At 36.9% G+C, this 16,945-nt stretch overlaps 1 protein-coding gene across 4 annotated transcripts in view; it reads left to right on the top strand.

Moving 5' to 3' along the window:
- Positions 1-16,945, top strand: part of NRG3 (neuregulin 3) — a 1,107,816-nt gene that overhangs the window by 600,302 nt on the left and 490,569 nt on the right. The window lies entirely within an intron of this gene.

Below are 16,945 nucleotides of genomic sequence, written 5' to 3'. Positions count from 1 at the left end.
AACCAGAACTCGAGTTTCTCCTTTCTAAACTGCTCAGCCCTGCTAAAATTCCTCTCTGGTACCTGGTTGCCTGCTGGCTACCACCTCGCCTGAACTATTGAGAGATCATGGAACATTCTGAAGGCATTTCCTAAGGTTATTCCTCTGGTCCAGTTTGAATGCATCTTCTCCACAAGGTATATGTATATATGTGTATATGTATGTATACACACACACACATATGTATGTGTACATATATACATGTACATATACCTGTACATATATATATGTGTGTGTGTGTGTGTGTGTGTGTATATATATATATATATATATATATATATTTGTTACCTCTAAGACTAATATTCCCCCCAAAAAAGTTGCTAGCGTAACTTCAGGGAAAATTAAAACTGAAAGGATTTTATTAATAATTGAGCTTTGCATGTTTCTTAAAGTTTGGAGCCAAATTATAATAGATTAATTCAGCAAATAACTGTTGAGCATCTGCTATGTGAGGGGGTAGGTACGTGCCAGGTATGGTAAATTACTGAATAATAGTGGATGGCAGAAATAAAATCATATTTGAAATTATATGTATATCTATATATGTTTACTAGAGCAAATACAGTCTCTCACTTCCACGTAACCATAATATTTTACATCTTTAAATTAACTGTAGGCCTAATTCTTACGTTTTTGCTACCTATAAAAAAAGAATTGTTAAGTATTTGAAAAATCAAATAGATAATTGGGAACCTAAACCTGGGACTTTGAAAACATGTTATTCAACATATGTTTATTATGGATATGTGCCAGACACATATAGATACATACATAACAAGATGGATATACAACACGGGAGACTCTTAAAATACATTAGTTTAATGATGAGAGATTCACTTTCTGTGAAAAACAGATCCAGAGTATATGTGACAATCAGCAGTCCAGCTATTTTTGTTTTGAGGGTGGGAGGGAAAGATTGATTTAGAAAATTTATGCTGACTTTCAATAAGTCTTCTTCCTTAAAGATATTGCCTATAATAGAGGCTACTTAATACGGTATTTTCTAATGGGTTATCAGACATTTGCACTTTTTGGCAATTCCCCTTTGGGTATCCATGTCCAAATAATGTGCATTTCTACTTGACTAATTCACATAGGAAGACAACAGACACCTCAGGGGAGACATTTAACGTCTTTCTTCAGAAGGACTCCTGTGAGTGGTAATGAAAGCCAAGAATGTTTTCCCCTTCCTTTCCTTCTCTCCCCATTATCTCAGATAACAGTAATTAATTAGCATCCATCAGGCTTTTACTTTAAACTCTACTTTGAGAGACTCATGTACTTAGCGATTTTTGTTTTTGTTTTTGATTTTTCCCCTTATTTTTTGAAAGTGACAGAGCTGCTTCTAGAATCTCTTGAATAAGCCAAATCAACAATAGGAGCAATGCTGCCTTCTCTCTCTGAATAAATACCCACTTTTCACTGAGGGAAGGGGTGTGGTTGCAGACATTGTAGAGAAGTGGTGTTCATTTTCCTTCTGAGCTGATGCACAGTGCCTGCTGCAATTTCCAAAAACAGTCTGCTAACGTAACAATATACCAGCTACAGAATTTCAACAAAATCAGTGTGGGCTTTCTGTGAACATACCCAACTGTTGACACACAGTCTAAAGCAATGCTGTGATTGTACAGCTAGGGAAAATGGTGACGATACACATGGTGCTAGATGATGTGATGTCTGCGCACTTAGGCTTGCTTTTCTATAGTGCTTAATTTATCAAGCTAAAATTGAGTGCCTAGTAAGAACCAGGCACTGAGTTATGTGTTGTATGAAGGAAGTAACTTTTCTGTGCTCTTGAGGAGTTTACAGGGTGACAAGAGTAGTAAGAAGAACAGAAAATTAATGAGCTTTTTTGGCCATCTGTATGTCTTCCTTAGAGAAATATCTATTTAGATCTTCTGGCCATTTTTTGATTGGGTTGTTTTGTTTTGTTTTGTTTTTGATATTGAGCTGAATGAGCTGTTTGCAATATTTTGGAGATTAATCCCTTGTCGGTTGCTTCATTAGCAAATATTTTCTCCCATTCTGAGGGTTGTCTTTTTGTTCTGTTTATGGTTTCCTTTGCTATACCAAAGCTTCTGAGTTTAGTTAGGTCCCATTTGTTTATTTTTGTTTTTATTTTCATTAATCTAGGAGGTGGATTGAAAAAGATCTGCGATTTATGTCAAAGAGTGTTCTGCCTATGTTTTCCTCTAAGAGTTTTATAGTATCCGGCCTTACATTTAGGTCTAATCCATTTTGAGTTTATTTTTGTGTATGGTGTTAGGGAGTGTTCTCATTTCATTCTTTTACATGTAGCTGTCCAGTTTTTCCAGCACCACTTATTGAAGAGACTGTTCTTCCTCCATTGTATATTCTTGCCTCCTTTGTCATAGATTAGGTGACCATAGGTGCGTGGGTTTATCTCTGGGCTTTCTATCCTGTTCCATTGATCTATATTTCTGTGTTTGTGCCAGTACCATACTGTCTTGATTACTGTAGTTTTGTAGTATAGTCTGAAGTCAGGGAGCCTGATTCCTCCATGTCCATTTTTCTTTCTCAAGATTGCTTTCACTCTTTGGGGTCTTCTGTGTTTGCATACAAACTGTAAAATTTTTTGTCCTAATTCTGTGAAAAATGCCTAAATAGACATTTCTCCAAAAAAGGTATACAGATGGCCAAAAATCACATGAGGAGATGCTCAGCATCACTAATTATCAGAGAAATGCAAATCAAAACTACAGTAAGGTGTTACCTCACACTGGTACAATGGAGGTTCCTTAAAAAACTAGAAATAGAGTTACCATATGATCCAACCATTCTACTCCTGGGCATATATCCAGAGAAAACCATAATTTGAAATGATACATGCACCCCAAAGTTCATGGCAGCACTATTTACAATAGTCAGTACATGGAAGCAACCTAAATATCATCAACAGGAATGGATAAAGAATATATGGTATATATATACAATGGAATATTACTCAGCCATAAAAAAGAAGAATGAAATAATGCCATTTGCAGCAACATGGATGAACCTAGAAATAGTCATACTGAGTGAAGTAAGTCACACAGAGAAAGAAAATATCATATGATATTACTTATATGTGGAATCTAAAAACTGGGTACAAATGAACTTATCTACAAAACAGAAATAGAGTACAGATGTAGAAAACAAAATTATGGTTACCAAGGGTGTGACGGAACGGGGATAGGGATAAATTTGGAGATTGGGATTGACATATACACACTACTATATATAAAATAGGTAACTAATAAGGACCTACTGTGTAACACAGGGGACTCAACTTAATACTCTGTAATGACCTATATGGGAAAAGAATCTAAAAAAGAGTGGATATAGGCACATGTATAACTGCTTCACTTTGTTGTACACCTGAAACTCATACAACATTTTAAATCAACTATATGCCAATAATTTTTTTTAGAAAGGAAAATAAATGAATTATAAGACAAAATATAACCAGTAACATGGAGAGATGCATCAACTGTCTTTGGCTGAAAAAAAATTATTTTTCAGTATATAACAGTCAAGAGGTTGAATGATATCAGCAAGGTTCTTCCATAGAATTAAAAAAAACCAACAACACCAACTAGAAACTAACTAAAATAACTGTATAGTAACTCTGGAAATCAGTCAAAAGATCTACAACAATGAGGTGATCATGCAATCAAGAAAAAGCCACATTCAAAATTGTAGGAAATTCTGTGCAGGTTTTATTTGCCCTTGTTCCACCCCCTTCTCAGCAGAGTGCAGAAGCACAGTTTGAAGAAAACTGTGGTTTAGTCCCCAGTTCCTGTCTATGAACCAGAGAGAGCAGAGAGAACTGAATTTGCAACATTATAATCTGCGTGTGGACTGCCTGAAAGAGTGGTCTCCGTTTCACCTACATTGGAGGTGAGACAGCCAAAACAGCTTGGATCTCAGACAAGAGGAAGCCATGGGAAGCAGCAGGCATGGCTCATGAAAATTACTACAGAGCGACAGACATGCAGACTCCTGAGACAAGAAATTACTGATTGAAGAATATAATAGGCAGCTAAAGCCCCAAGAAGAAACAGGGATGAGACTATTAAAGGAAGTATTATATTTAAAAATAGTTGTGTATATGGGGGAATTGTAAAACACACACACTCACAGGTCAAGAATATGAATAGCCAGAAGAGGCCAGAGAAGAACTTAAGCCTTCATACTAGGCTGATGCGTGAATGTCTTGCTCTGCATGGAGCCAGTCTCCCAGAAAAGACCGGGAAAGGTAACTTTTTTACAAGTACCCAGATTTCAATAAAATATTACAAGGCATACGAAGAAACAGAAAAGCATGACAGGAACAAAATAGTCCCCAGAAACAGACCCCAAAGAAACAAAGGCATTGGACTTACTAGTTAAAGACTTTAAAACAGCTGTCATAAATATGCTCAAAGAGCTAAAGGAAAACATGAACAAAGAAATCAGAAAAGTTATGAACAAAATGAGGATATCGACAAAGAGATATAAATTATTAAAAGGAACCAAACATAAATTATAGAGGTGAAGATACAATAACTGAATTGAAAAATTCACTAGAGGGATTCAATATCAGATTCAAATAGGTAGACAAATTATCATCAAATTTAAGACAGGTCAAAAGCAATCTACAGATTCAATGCAATCCCTATCAAACTACCAATGGCATTTTTCACAGAACTAGAACAAAAAATTTCACAATTTGTATGGAAACACAAAAGACCCTGAATAGCCAAAGCAATCTTAAGAAAGAACAATGGAGCTGGAGGAATCAGGCTCCTGGACTTCAGACTATACTACAAAGCTACAGTAATCAAGACAGTATGGTACTGGCACAAAAACAGAAATATAGACCAATGGAACAGGATAGAAAGCCCAGAGATAAACCCACACACGTATGGTCATCTTATTTTTGATAAACGAGGCAAGAATATACAATGGAGAAGACAGTCTCTTCAATAAGTGGTGCTTGGAAAACTGGGCAGCTACATGTAAAAGAATGAAATTAGAACACTTCTTAACACCATACACAAAAATAAAATCAAAATGGATTAAAGACGTTGATGTAAGGCCAGACACTATAAAATTCTTAGAGGAAAACATAGGCAGAACACTCTATGACATAAATCGCAGCAAGATCCTTTTTGACCCACCTCCTAGAGAAATGGAAATAAAAACAAAAATAAACAAATGGGACCTAATGAAACTTAGAAGCTTTTGCACAACAAAGGAAAACATAAACAAGACAAAAAGCCAACCCTCAGAATGGGAGAAAATATTTGCAAATGAAGCAACTGACAAAAGATTAATCTCCAAAATTTACAAGCAGCTCATGCAGCTTAATACAAAAAGACAAACAACCCAATCCAGAAATGGGCAGAAGACCTAAATAGACATTTCTCCAAAGAAGATATACAGATTGCCAACAAACACATGAAAGGATGCTCAACATCACTAATCATTAGAGAAATGCTAATCAAAATTACAAGGAGGTATCACCTCACACCAGTCAGAATGGCCATCATCAAAAAATCTACAAACAATAAATGCTGGAGAGGGCGTGGAGAAAAGGGAACTCTCTTGCACTGTTGGTGGGAATGTAAATTGATACAGCCACGATGGAGAACAGTATGGAAGTTCCTTAAAAAACTAACAATAGAACTACCATACGACCCAGCAATCCCACTACTGGGCATATACCCTAAGAAACCATAATTCATAAAGAGTCATGGACCACAATGTTCATTGCAGCTCTATTTACTGGACATGGAAACAACCTAAGTGTCCATTGACAGATGAATGGATAAAGAAGATGTGGTACATATATACAATGGAATATTACTCAGCCATAAAAGGAAATGAAATTGAGTTATTTGTAGTGAGGTGGATGGACCTAGAGTCTGTCCTACAGAGTGAAGTAAGTCAGAAAGAGAAAAACAAATACTGTATGCTAACACATATATATGGAATCTAAAAAAAAAAAAAAGGTCTGAAGAACCTAGGGGCAGGACAGGAATAAAGACGTCTGCACGTAGAGAATGGACTTGAGGACACGGGGAGGGGGAAGGGTAAGCTGGGAAAAAGTGAGAGAGTGGCATGGACATATATACACTACCAAATGTAAAATGGATAGCTAGTGGGAAGCATCCACATAGCACAGGGAGATCAGCTTGGTGCTTTGTGACCACCTAGAGGGGTGGGATAGGGAGGGTGGGAGGGAGATGCAAGAGGGAGGAGATATGGGGATATATGTATATGTATAGCTGATTCACTTTGTTATACAGCAGAAACTAACACACCATTGTATACTCCAATAAAGATGTTTAAAAAAAAATTTAAGACAGGTCATTTAAATGGTGAAGTCAGAGGAGCAAAAAGAAAAAGAGAATGAAGGCAAATGAACAGAATCTAGGAGACTTATGTAATACCATGCAGAAGATTAATATATGCATTATGGGGGTTCCAGAGGAGAAGAGAGATAAAGGGTGAGAGGGCTTATATAAGAAATACTGGTGGGCTTCCCTGGTGGCACAGTGGTTAAGAATCTGCCTGCCAATGCAGGGGACACGGGTTTGAGCCCTGGTCCCAGAAGATCCCACATGATGAGGAGCAGCTAAGCCCGTGCACCACAACTACTGAGCCTGTGCTTTAGAGCCCGCGAGCCACGATTACTGAAGCCTGTGCACCTAGAGACTGTGCTCCTCAACAAGAGAAACCACCGGAGTGAGAGGCCTGCACACCACAGCGAAGAGTAGCCCCCGCTCGCCGCAACTAGAGAAAACTTGCACACAGCAGCAAAGACCCAATGCAGCCAAAAATAAATAAATTAAAATAAAATTTAAAAAAAAAGAAATAATGGTGAAAAACTTCCAAAATTTGAGAAGAGAAATGGATATACAGATACAGGAACCTCAGTGAACTTCAAGTGGGATAAATCCAAAGAGACCCAAACTGAGATAGATTATAATCAAACTGTCAAAACTCAAAGACACAGAGAATCTTGAGACCAGCAAGACAAAAGCAGCAGGAGGAAAGGGATAATAAAGATTAGGGCAAATATATAGAAAAAAAGTTGGTTCTTTGAGAAGATCAAAATTGTCAAATCTTTAACTAGATCGACTAAGAAAAAAAAAAGAGAAGACTCAAATAAATAAATTTAGAAATTAGAGAAGGGATATTACTACTAACTTTATAGAAATATAAAGAATATATGAGAATACTATGAACAATTATACATCAACAATGGAACAGGATAGAAACTCCAGAAATAAGCCCCATGCCTATGGTCAATTAATCTATGACAAAGGAGGCAAGACTATACAATGGAGAAAAGACAGTCTCTTCAATAAATGGTGCTGAGAAAACTGGATAGCTACATGTAAAAAAAAAAAAAATGAAATTAGAACATTCTTTAACACCATACACAAAAATAAACTCAAAATAGATTAAAGACCTAAATGTGAGGACAGATACTATAAAAAATCTTAGAGGAAAATATAGGCAGAACACTCTTTGACATAAAGAGTGTTTAAAATTTTTTCTATCCGTCTACCACAGTAATGGAAATAAAACAAAAATGAACAAATGGGGCCTAGTTAAATGCACAAGCTTTTGCACAGCAAAGGAAACCAGAAAAAAAAGAAGAAGACAACCCACAGAATGGGAGAAAACATTTGCAAACGATGCGACCGACAAGGGATTAATCTCCAAAATTTACAAATAGCTCATGTGGCTCAGTATCAAAAAAACAAACAACCCAATCAAACAATGGGCAGAAGACCTAAATAGACATTTCTCCAAAGAAGGCATACAGATGGCCAAGAGGCACATGAAAAGGTGCTCAACACCACTAATTATTAGAGAAATGCAAATCAGAAGTACAATGAGATATCACATCACACCAGTCAGAATGACCATCATGAAAAAGTCTACAAACAGTAAATGCTGGAGAGAGTGTGGAGAAAAGGGCACCCCCCTATACTGTTGGTGGGAATGTAAATTGATACAGCCTGTTTGGAGAACAGTATGGAGGTTCCTTAAAAAACTAAAAATAGAACTACCATATGACCCAGCAATCCCACTCCTGGGCATGTATCTGGAGAAATCCATAATTCAAAAGGATACATGCACCCTAATACTCATTGCAGTACTGTTCGCAATAGCCAGGACATGGAAGTGACCTAAATGTCCATCGACAGAGGAATGGATAAAGAAGATGTGGTACATATATACAATGGAATATTACTCAGCCATTGAAGAGAATGAAATAATGCCATTTACAGCAACATGGATGGACCTGGACACTATCAATACTAAGTGAAGTAAGTCAGAAAGAGAAAGACAAATATCATATGATATCGTTTAAATGTGGAATCTAAAGCAATGATACAAATGGACTTATTTACAAAATAGAAACATACAGACTTAGAGAATGCACTTACGGTTAACTGGCGGTGTGGCGGGCTGGGGGAGGAGAGAAGGGGGAGATAGGTTGGGAGTGGGAGTTTGGGATTGACATGAACACACTGCTATATTTAAAATAGATAACCAACAAGGACCTACTGTATATAGCACAGGGAACTCGGCTCAATACTCTGTAATAACCTAAATGGGAAAAGAACTTTGAAAATAATAGATACGTGTATATGTATAATTGAATCACTTTGCTGTACACCTGAAACTAACACAGCATTGTTAATCAGCTATACTCCAATATAAAATAAAAATCTAAAAAAAAAGAAATTGCTATGGTAAGACAGTTTGGCAACACAAATATGAAATAAAAGTGAAAACCAAGGCTGAAATTGGGAGATCTGTTAGGGAGCAGAAAGGAGCAAGGTCTAATTTAAGACTAGGGGACAGGAGAGGAGTGTGTGGAATGACTCAGAAAGCTTTGAGGAAGTTGAATTTAACTGCGAATTAGTTATGGAGCCCCAGACTCTGGTAGAGTTTACAGTGACTCTGGAGCTTCCAAAACTGTGCTGAGGCCAAGAACTCAGTGATGTAAGGAGGGATAAAGAAAGGAACTATTCTGAATTGGTTAAAATTAATTGCAGAAATCCCCAATCGAATCTCCTTTGGGATTTGAAGAATACATTTTTAAAAATGCATAATTAATCTGAAAGTAATAACATGACTTCTAAATACTTAGGAAGCTCTGTACTACCATGGGCTCTAAGCTCTTTAATAGTGCACAATAACGTCTGTTAACTGGGTGAGATTTTAGGTTTTCAGAAATCACGGGGCTGCTCCAGCCGTTTGAGATCAGTCCAAGTGCTGGCTTGTGTTCCTGAAAATTAGTTTGAGGTTCTTTAGACATCCTATTATGTCTTTTTATATGTCATACCAATGTAAACTTAGAAATAATTAAAAACAATAGACAAGAACCATCTAATCTTTTTAAGTGTTCTTTTATGTAAGGAATAATTGATTGGGTGAAGTGGATTACATTTCAGTATCCAGACAGGCTCCTTTTGTTATTACTTTTGACTTTTTATCTGCTTTGTAAATTACCTTGCCTATTTGGAAAGCACAGTGCAGTTCTCTTGTGTTTCTTTTTTGGTGCAATACAATGTGGAAAGGCTCATGGCATAAAGTTGAAGGATATCCACTATGCAATTTAATATCCTTAGATAACTGACATTTTTAGAGAAACAGTCCTTTGAAATTCATATGAGGTAATGTGATACGAAAAAAAGCATGGAAGTTGGAGTCAAAGTGACTTGGTTTTTAATATTGGTGCTGGCACTTAATAGGTATGCAACTTTAGGAATTGAATTAAATCATTGAGTCTCAGTTACTTTGTCTGAAATATGGGAATAATAATAACTCTGGCTCAGGTAAATATATATAGTAAAAAATACACAGATAGTAGAAATATAAAGATAGTAAATATAGATAGTATAAAAGAGCCTGCCATCAAAAAAGGTGTGTCTGTCTTGTCCTAAAAAAGAATGCCTAATGTTATTGAGGTTCATCTATTAGGATAAATGAAAGAAGCCAGATACAAAAGACCACATATTGACACATTGTATGATTCCATTTATATGAAAGGTTAAGAATAGGCAAATATATAGAGACAAAAATTAAATTAGTGGTTGCCTAGGACTAGGAAGCAGGGTGCAAAGTGACTGTTTAAGAATACAAGGTTCCTTTTGCAGAAGATAAAAATATTCTACAATTAGATAATCGTGATTATTGTACCACTCTGTAAATATACTGCAAACTGTTGAATTGTACACTTGCAACAGGTGAATTTTATATGTTAATAATATCTCAGTAAAGCCATTTAAAATAAAAGGCATTTCTGTATGCTGACCTGAATATCCTAAATAAAATAATCTGTGCCTATGGAAAAATGGGAGATTTTATTTGTGCCGAGGGGAGGGGTGAAAGGAGGAGGGATCTCTCGTATTTCTTTCTAAGTATCTGTGTTTGTGTTGGTGTATTGGTCAATTTTCTTTGTTAATAAATAAATCCCCAAATCACAGTGGCTCATAATTTTTTTCTTATTTACACTGCATGCTGGCCTTTATTCAGATCTGTTTGTTTCTTGTCTGCTATGTCTGCTCTACTCAGTTCCGGTCCACAGGTCTATTCGTTCCTGCAGCAGCTGCTCTAATGGGACATGCTGATTTTCCTGCCACAGGGAAAGACAAGACTGAGTCAAACCATTTAGCTCTTAAAGCTTCTGCTCAGATAGAGTATGTTTCACGTCTGTTCATATATCATTGGGCAAAGCCAGTCACATGGTCAAGCCTAGTGAACGTGCACTCCTTCTGTGGAATAAAGTGATTATGAATATTTGTGATCAATAGGACAATAAGCCAATCTATTATACTATTGTATAATATAGACTATTGGAGGAAGACCTGTCTAGCATCCTTACTAGAGCTTAACCTTCCATCATTGCCTTCCATCCCTCTACTTTTCCACCATCCAAGTGTTTATCTTGTTTTCTTCTTTCCCCTCTGAGATCTTTCCCTTGGTTTAAATCAAGGGTAAATTTATAAATTTATAAATCTGTTTCTCCCTTTCCATGAATATCTCTTCTAAGAGTCTGCTGAGATGTCTAGTAACCACTTTATGCCTTTCGTTCCATTGCCAGACTTTAAAATTACAGCCAGTTGTTGTTACTAATGTTTCTCTATCAAATTTAACTCTTCACATTCTGGCTTAAACTCTCTTAGTCCATTGAAATCGCTCTTTTAAAAGACTTCAGTGACCTTAATTGCCAAATTCAATGACATTTTCTTCAGCCATTATTTATTTTGATGTTGGTGACATTTGTACTGTAAACTTCTAAAATGCAGAATGTCTGATCCCCGCCCCCCGCCTACCAAATTTCATATTCTCTCCCTCACTCCCTTCCTGTTGATCTCATATAGACCCTAGGTCTTCAGTTGGTACTTATTCATTTATTTATTTATTTACTTATTTTTAATTTATTTTATTTTTGGCTGCATTGGGTCTTCATTGCCGTGTGCGGGCTTTCTCTAGTTGCTGCGAGCGAGGGCTACTCTTTCTTTGTTGCGCTGCGCGGGCTTCTCATTGCGGTGGCTTCTCTTGTTGCAGAGCACGGGCTCTAGGTGCGCGGGCTTCAGTAGTTGTGGCTCACAGGCTCTAGAGCGCAGGCTCAGTAGTTGTGGCTCACGGGCCTAGTTGTTCCACAGCATGTGGGATCTTCCCAGACCAGGGCTCAAACCCATGTCCCCTGCACTGGTAGGCAGATTCTTAACCACTGCGCCACCAAGGAAGCCCAGTTTTTACTTCTGAGCGTGTGACTTCCATATTTACATGTTTATTTCAGCTTTCTTGGGTAAAAAACTAAGGGTAAAAAACAATTGCTATGTTTAATCATTCACTTTGCATATTAATCCTACAAATCTTTTCTTAAATAGGATGGAAATAGGGTTTTTTTTCTGAAAAATTTAAAAATAATCTTACGTTTAATGATTCTACTCATAAGTATTATCTTGTGTAGCCAAAAGTAGTTTGCAAATTGTAAAGTACAACTCTAGGGTGCAAATATAACATTATAGTTAGAAGTACAGCTTGGCTTAAGCATTCAGGAGCCCAGTATCAAGCTGATAAAGAATCAGTATTTGTGGATGTATTTTGCAACATTTGCATATTAATCAGGGAAAGAAGGGAAGAAAATGGGGTAGTAAGGCTAAGCATCCTTTATTTCTCTGCCAACCACTTTATAAAACTTTATTATTTATTCCTTTGACAACACCATGAAGTAACTAGTATAGCTTCCATTTTAAAATAAGGAAAGAGAGAATTTGAGAACTTAAGTAATACATATGAAGTTATAGCAATGTAATAGTCAGGGCTCCATGTCTTCCCAGGGCTGTGCAACTTGCTGCTGTGTGTGTGTGTGGGGGGGATTTCTGGCACTGTAGTTTTCTCATTAGCAAGTAGACTTCACATGTAAGAAGAATCCAGCATACATGGAAAGTTGCAAAATAATAACCAATAGGAACAAGGCAGAAAAATCTTTTAATTGAAACAGGTGTTTCAATTGCATCAACCTGCAAGTTGATTAAGGGAAGGAACATTCAGTCTCAGGGGCTTCCAGAGCTGAGATGGGGCTCGTTAAACATGCCTTTCACCCTCTCTGATAGTGGCCCCTCAGCTGCCACACCGAAGCTACCAAGGTTCTGCCATGTATGTGACCAAACCAAAACTTCAGTGCTTGGTTAAGGCTGAAGTCCAAGCTGTCACAAGAGTGGACCGTAACACTGTGCTCTGAGCAATCTGCAATGATGGTCCCATTTCAGATGAGCCTTAAGCTTGTCTGGTCTGCCCTCCTGTCCACACAGTGTTGACTGCCAGTTTCAGCACACAGTAGCCTGCTTCCTTCTTGAGATGGCTGTGCTATTTAGGAGAAATTCTGTGATTGTCAGTAATATGGTGTAGCTATGCTTTAGCGTTTGGCCTTCCCTTCTTATTTATAGTCTCGGTCAGATGTCAGCTCTTGACTCTTGAATGCAGGATCTCAGTGAGTGGAAGCAAAGTGTCCTCTTCACTTCTCTCTTTGCCCAAAACACAGCTTTCTTGATGCCATGTACCTCCTCCCCTTTTACATCTTTTAGTATACTGTATGCTTCCTTATACTATGCCTTATATTGGGAAGTGTTGGAGTTTTGCAATTATGAACTTGGACTCTGTTGTCAGAAAGACTGACTGGGATTGATCCTCTGTTTCACCACTACGGACTTACCTCTCTTACTGGTATACAATAGTTCACCTCATCAGGTTGCTGTGAAGACTCAATCCTTTCTGTAAAATAAAGCATGATCAAAGTATTTAACACATAGTGAGTTGTCAGTAAATGTTAACTTTTATGATATTTATTATTATTAGGACTCTGTGCAAGTCTGTGTACTTTTTTTTTTTAAGGAACATGTGCATTTCTTTATTTTTTTTCAATTTTATTTTTTATACAGCAGGTTCTTATTAGTTATCCATTTTATACATATGAGTGTATACATGTCAATCCCAATCTCACAATTCATCACACCACCACCCACCCCCACACCACTTTTCCCCCTTGGTGTCCATATGTTTGTTCTCTACATCTGTGTCTCTATTTCTGCCATGCAAACCGGTTCATCTTTACGATTTTTCTAGGTTCCACATATATGCATTAATATACGATGTTTGTTTTTCTCTTTCTGACTTACTTCACTCTGTATGACAGTCTCTAGATCCATCGACGTCTCTACAAATGACCTAATATCGTTCCTTTTTATGGCTGAGTAATATTCCATTGTATATATGTACCACATCTTCTTTATCCATTCGTCTGTCGATGGGCATTTAGGTTGCTTGCATGTCCTGGCTATTGTAAATAGTGCTGCAATGAACATTGGGGTGCATGTGTCTTTTTGAATTCTGGTTTTCTCTGGGTATATGCCCAGTAGTGGGATTGCTGGGTCATATGGTAATTCTATTTTTAGTTTTTTAAGGAACCTCCATACTGTTCTCCATCGTGGCTGTATCAGTTTACATTCCCACCAACAGTGCAAGAGGGTTCCCTTTTCTCCACACTCTCTCCCGCATATTGTTGTTTATAGATTTTCTGATGATGCCCATTCTAACTGGTGTGAGGTAATACCTCATTGTAGTTTTGATTTACATTTCTCTAATAATTAGTGATGTTGAGCAGCTATTCATGTGCTTCTTGGCCATCTGTATGTCTTCTTTGGAGAAATGTCTATTTAGGTCTTCTGCCCATTTTTGGATTGGGTTGTTTGTTTGTTTTTTTTATTGAGCTGCATGAGCTGTTTATATATTTTGGAGATTATTCCTTTGTCCGTTAATTCGTTTGCAAATACATTCTCCCATTCTGAGGGTTGTCCTTTTGTCTTGTTTGTAGTTTCCTTTGCTTTGCAAAAGTTTTAAGTTTCATTAGGTCCCATTTGTTTATTTTTGTTTTTATTTCCATTACTCTAGGAGGTGGATCAAAAAAGATCTTGCTATCATTTATGTCAAAGAGTGTTCTTCCTACGTTTTCCTCTAAGAGTTTTATAGTGTCTGACCTTATATTTAGGTCTCTAATCCATTTTGAGTTTCTTTTTGTGTATGGTGTTAGGGAGTGTTCTAATTTCATGCTTTTACATGTAGCTGTCCAGTTTTCCCAGTACCACTTATTGAAGTGACTGTCTTTTCTCCATTGTATATCCTTGCCTCCTTTGTCATAGATGATTTGACCATAGGTGCATGGGTTTATCACTGGGCTTTCTATCCTGTTCCATTGGTCTATATTTCTGATTTTGTGCCAGTACCATATTGTCTTGATTACTGTAGCTTTGTAGTATAGTCTGAAGGCAGGGAGTCTGATTCCTCCAGCTCCGTTTTTTTCCCTGAAGACTGCTTTGGCTATTTGGGGTCTTTTGTATCTCCATACAAATTTTAAGATTTTTTTGTTCTAGTTCTGTAAAAAATGCCATTGATAGTTTGAAAGGGATTGCACTGAATCTGTAGCTTGCTTTGGGTAGTATAGGCATTTTCACAGTGTTGAGTCTTCCAATCCAAGAACATGGTATATCTCTCCAACTGTTTGCATCATCTTTACTTTCTTTCATCAGTGTCTTATAGTTTTCTGCATACAGGTCTTTTGTCTCCCTAGGTAGGTTTATTCCTAGGTATTTTATTCTTTTTGTTGCAATTGTAAATGGGAGTGTTTCCTTAATTTCTCTTTCAGATTTTTCATCATTAGTGTGTAGGAATGCAAGAGATTTCTGTGCATTAATTTAGTATCCTGCAGCTTTACCAAATTCATTGATTAGCTCTAGTAGTTTTCTGGTGGCAGTTTTAGGATTCTCTATGTATAGTATCATGTCATCTGCAAACAGTGACAGTTTTACTTCTTCTTTTCCAATTTGAATTCCTTTTATTTCTTTTTCTTCTCTGATTGCCGTGGCTAGGGCTTCCAAAACTATGTTGAATAATACTGGCGAGAGTGGACATCCTTGTCTTCCTGATCTAAGAGGAAATGCTTTCAGGTTTTCACCTTTGAGAATGATGTTTGCTGTGGGTTTTTTGTATATGGCCTTTATTATGTTGAAATAGTTTCCCTCTATGTCCACTTTCTGGAGAGTTTTAATCATAAATTGGTGCTGAATTGTGTCAAAAGCTTTTTCTGCATCTATTGAGATGATCATATGGTTTTTATTCTTCAATTTGTTAGTATGGTGTATCACATTGATTGATTGGTGTATATTGAAGAATCCTTGCATCCCTGAGATAAAACCCCCTTGATCATGGTGTATGGTCCCTTTAATGTGTTGTTGGATTCTGTTTGCTAGTATTTTGTTGAGGATTTTTGCATCTATATTCATGAGTGATATTGGTCTGTAATTTTCTTTTGTTGCATTGTCTTTGTCTGGTTTTGGTATCAGGGTGATGGTGGCCTCATAGAATGAATTTGGGAGTGTTCCTTCCTCTGCAGCTTTTTGGAAGAGTTTGAGAAGGATGGGTGTTAGATCTTCTCTAAATGTTTGACAGAATTCACCTGTGAAGCCACCTGGTCCTGGACTTTTGTTTGTTGGAAGATTTTTAATCACAGTTTCAATTTCATTACTTGTGATTGGTCTGTTCATGTTTTCTATTTCTTCCTGATTCAGTCTTGGAAGGTTATACCTTTCTAAGAATTTGTCCATTTCTTCCAGGTTGTCCGTTTTATTGGCATAGAGTTGCTTGTTGTAGTCTCTTAGGATGCTTTGTATTTCTGCGGTGTCTGTTGTAACTTCTCCTTTTTCATTTCTAATTTTATTGATTTGAGTCCTCTCCCTCTTTTTCTTGATGAGTCTGGCTAATGGTTTATCAATTTTGTTTATCTTCTCAAAGAACCAGCTTTTAGTTTTATTGATCTTTGCTGTTGGTTTCTTTGTTTCTATTTCATTTATTTCTGCTCTGATCTTTATGATTTCTTTCCTTCTGCTAACTTTGGGTTTTGTTTGTTCTTCTTTCTCTAGTTTCTTTAGGTGTAAGGTTAGATTGTTTACTTGAGATTCTTCTTGTTTCTTGAGGTAGGCTTGTATTGCTATAAACTTCCCTCTTAGAACTGCTTTTGCTGCATCCCATAGGTTTTGGATCATCGTGTTTTCCTTGTCATTTGTCTCTAGGTGTTTTTTGATTTCCTCTTTGATTTCTTCAGTGATCTCTTGGTTATTTAGTAACGTATTGTTTAGCCTCCATGTGTTTGTGTTTTTTACGTTATTTTCCCTGTAATTGATTTCTAATCTCATAGTGTTGTGGTCAGAAAGGATGCTTGATATGATTTCAATTTTCTTAAATTTACTGAGGCTTGATTTGTGACCTAAGATGTGATCTATCCTGGAGAATGTTCCATGTGCACTAGAGAAGAAAGTGTAATCTCGTGTCT

The sequence above is a fragment of the Balaenoptera ricei genome, chromosome 16 (genome assembly GCF_028023285.1).
Source record: "Balaenoptera ricei isolate mBalRic1 chromosome 16, mBalRic1.hap2, whole genome shotgun sequence".
In the NCBI taxonomy this organism is placed as follows: domain Eukaryota; kingdom Metazoa; phylum Chordata; class Mammalia; order Artiodactyla; family Balaenopteridae; genus Balaenoptera; species Balaenoptera ricei.
The sequence above is the reverse complement of the archived record's forward strand: the minus strand, read 5'-3'. Positions and strand labels throughout refer to the sequence as shown.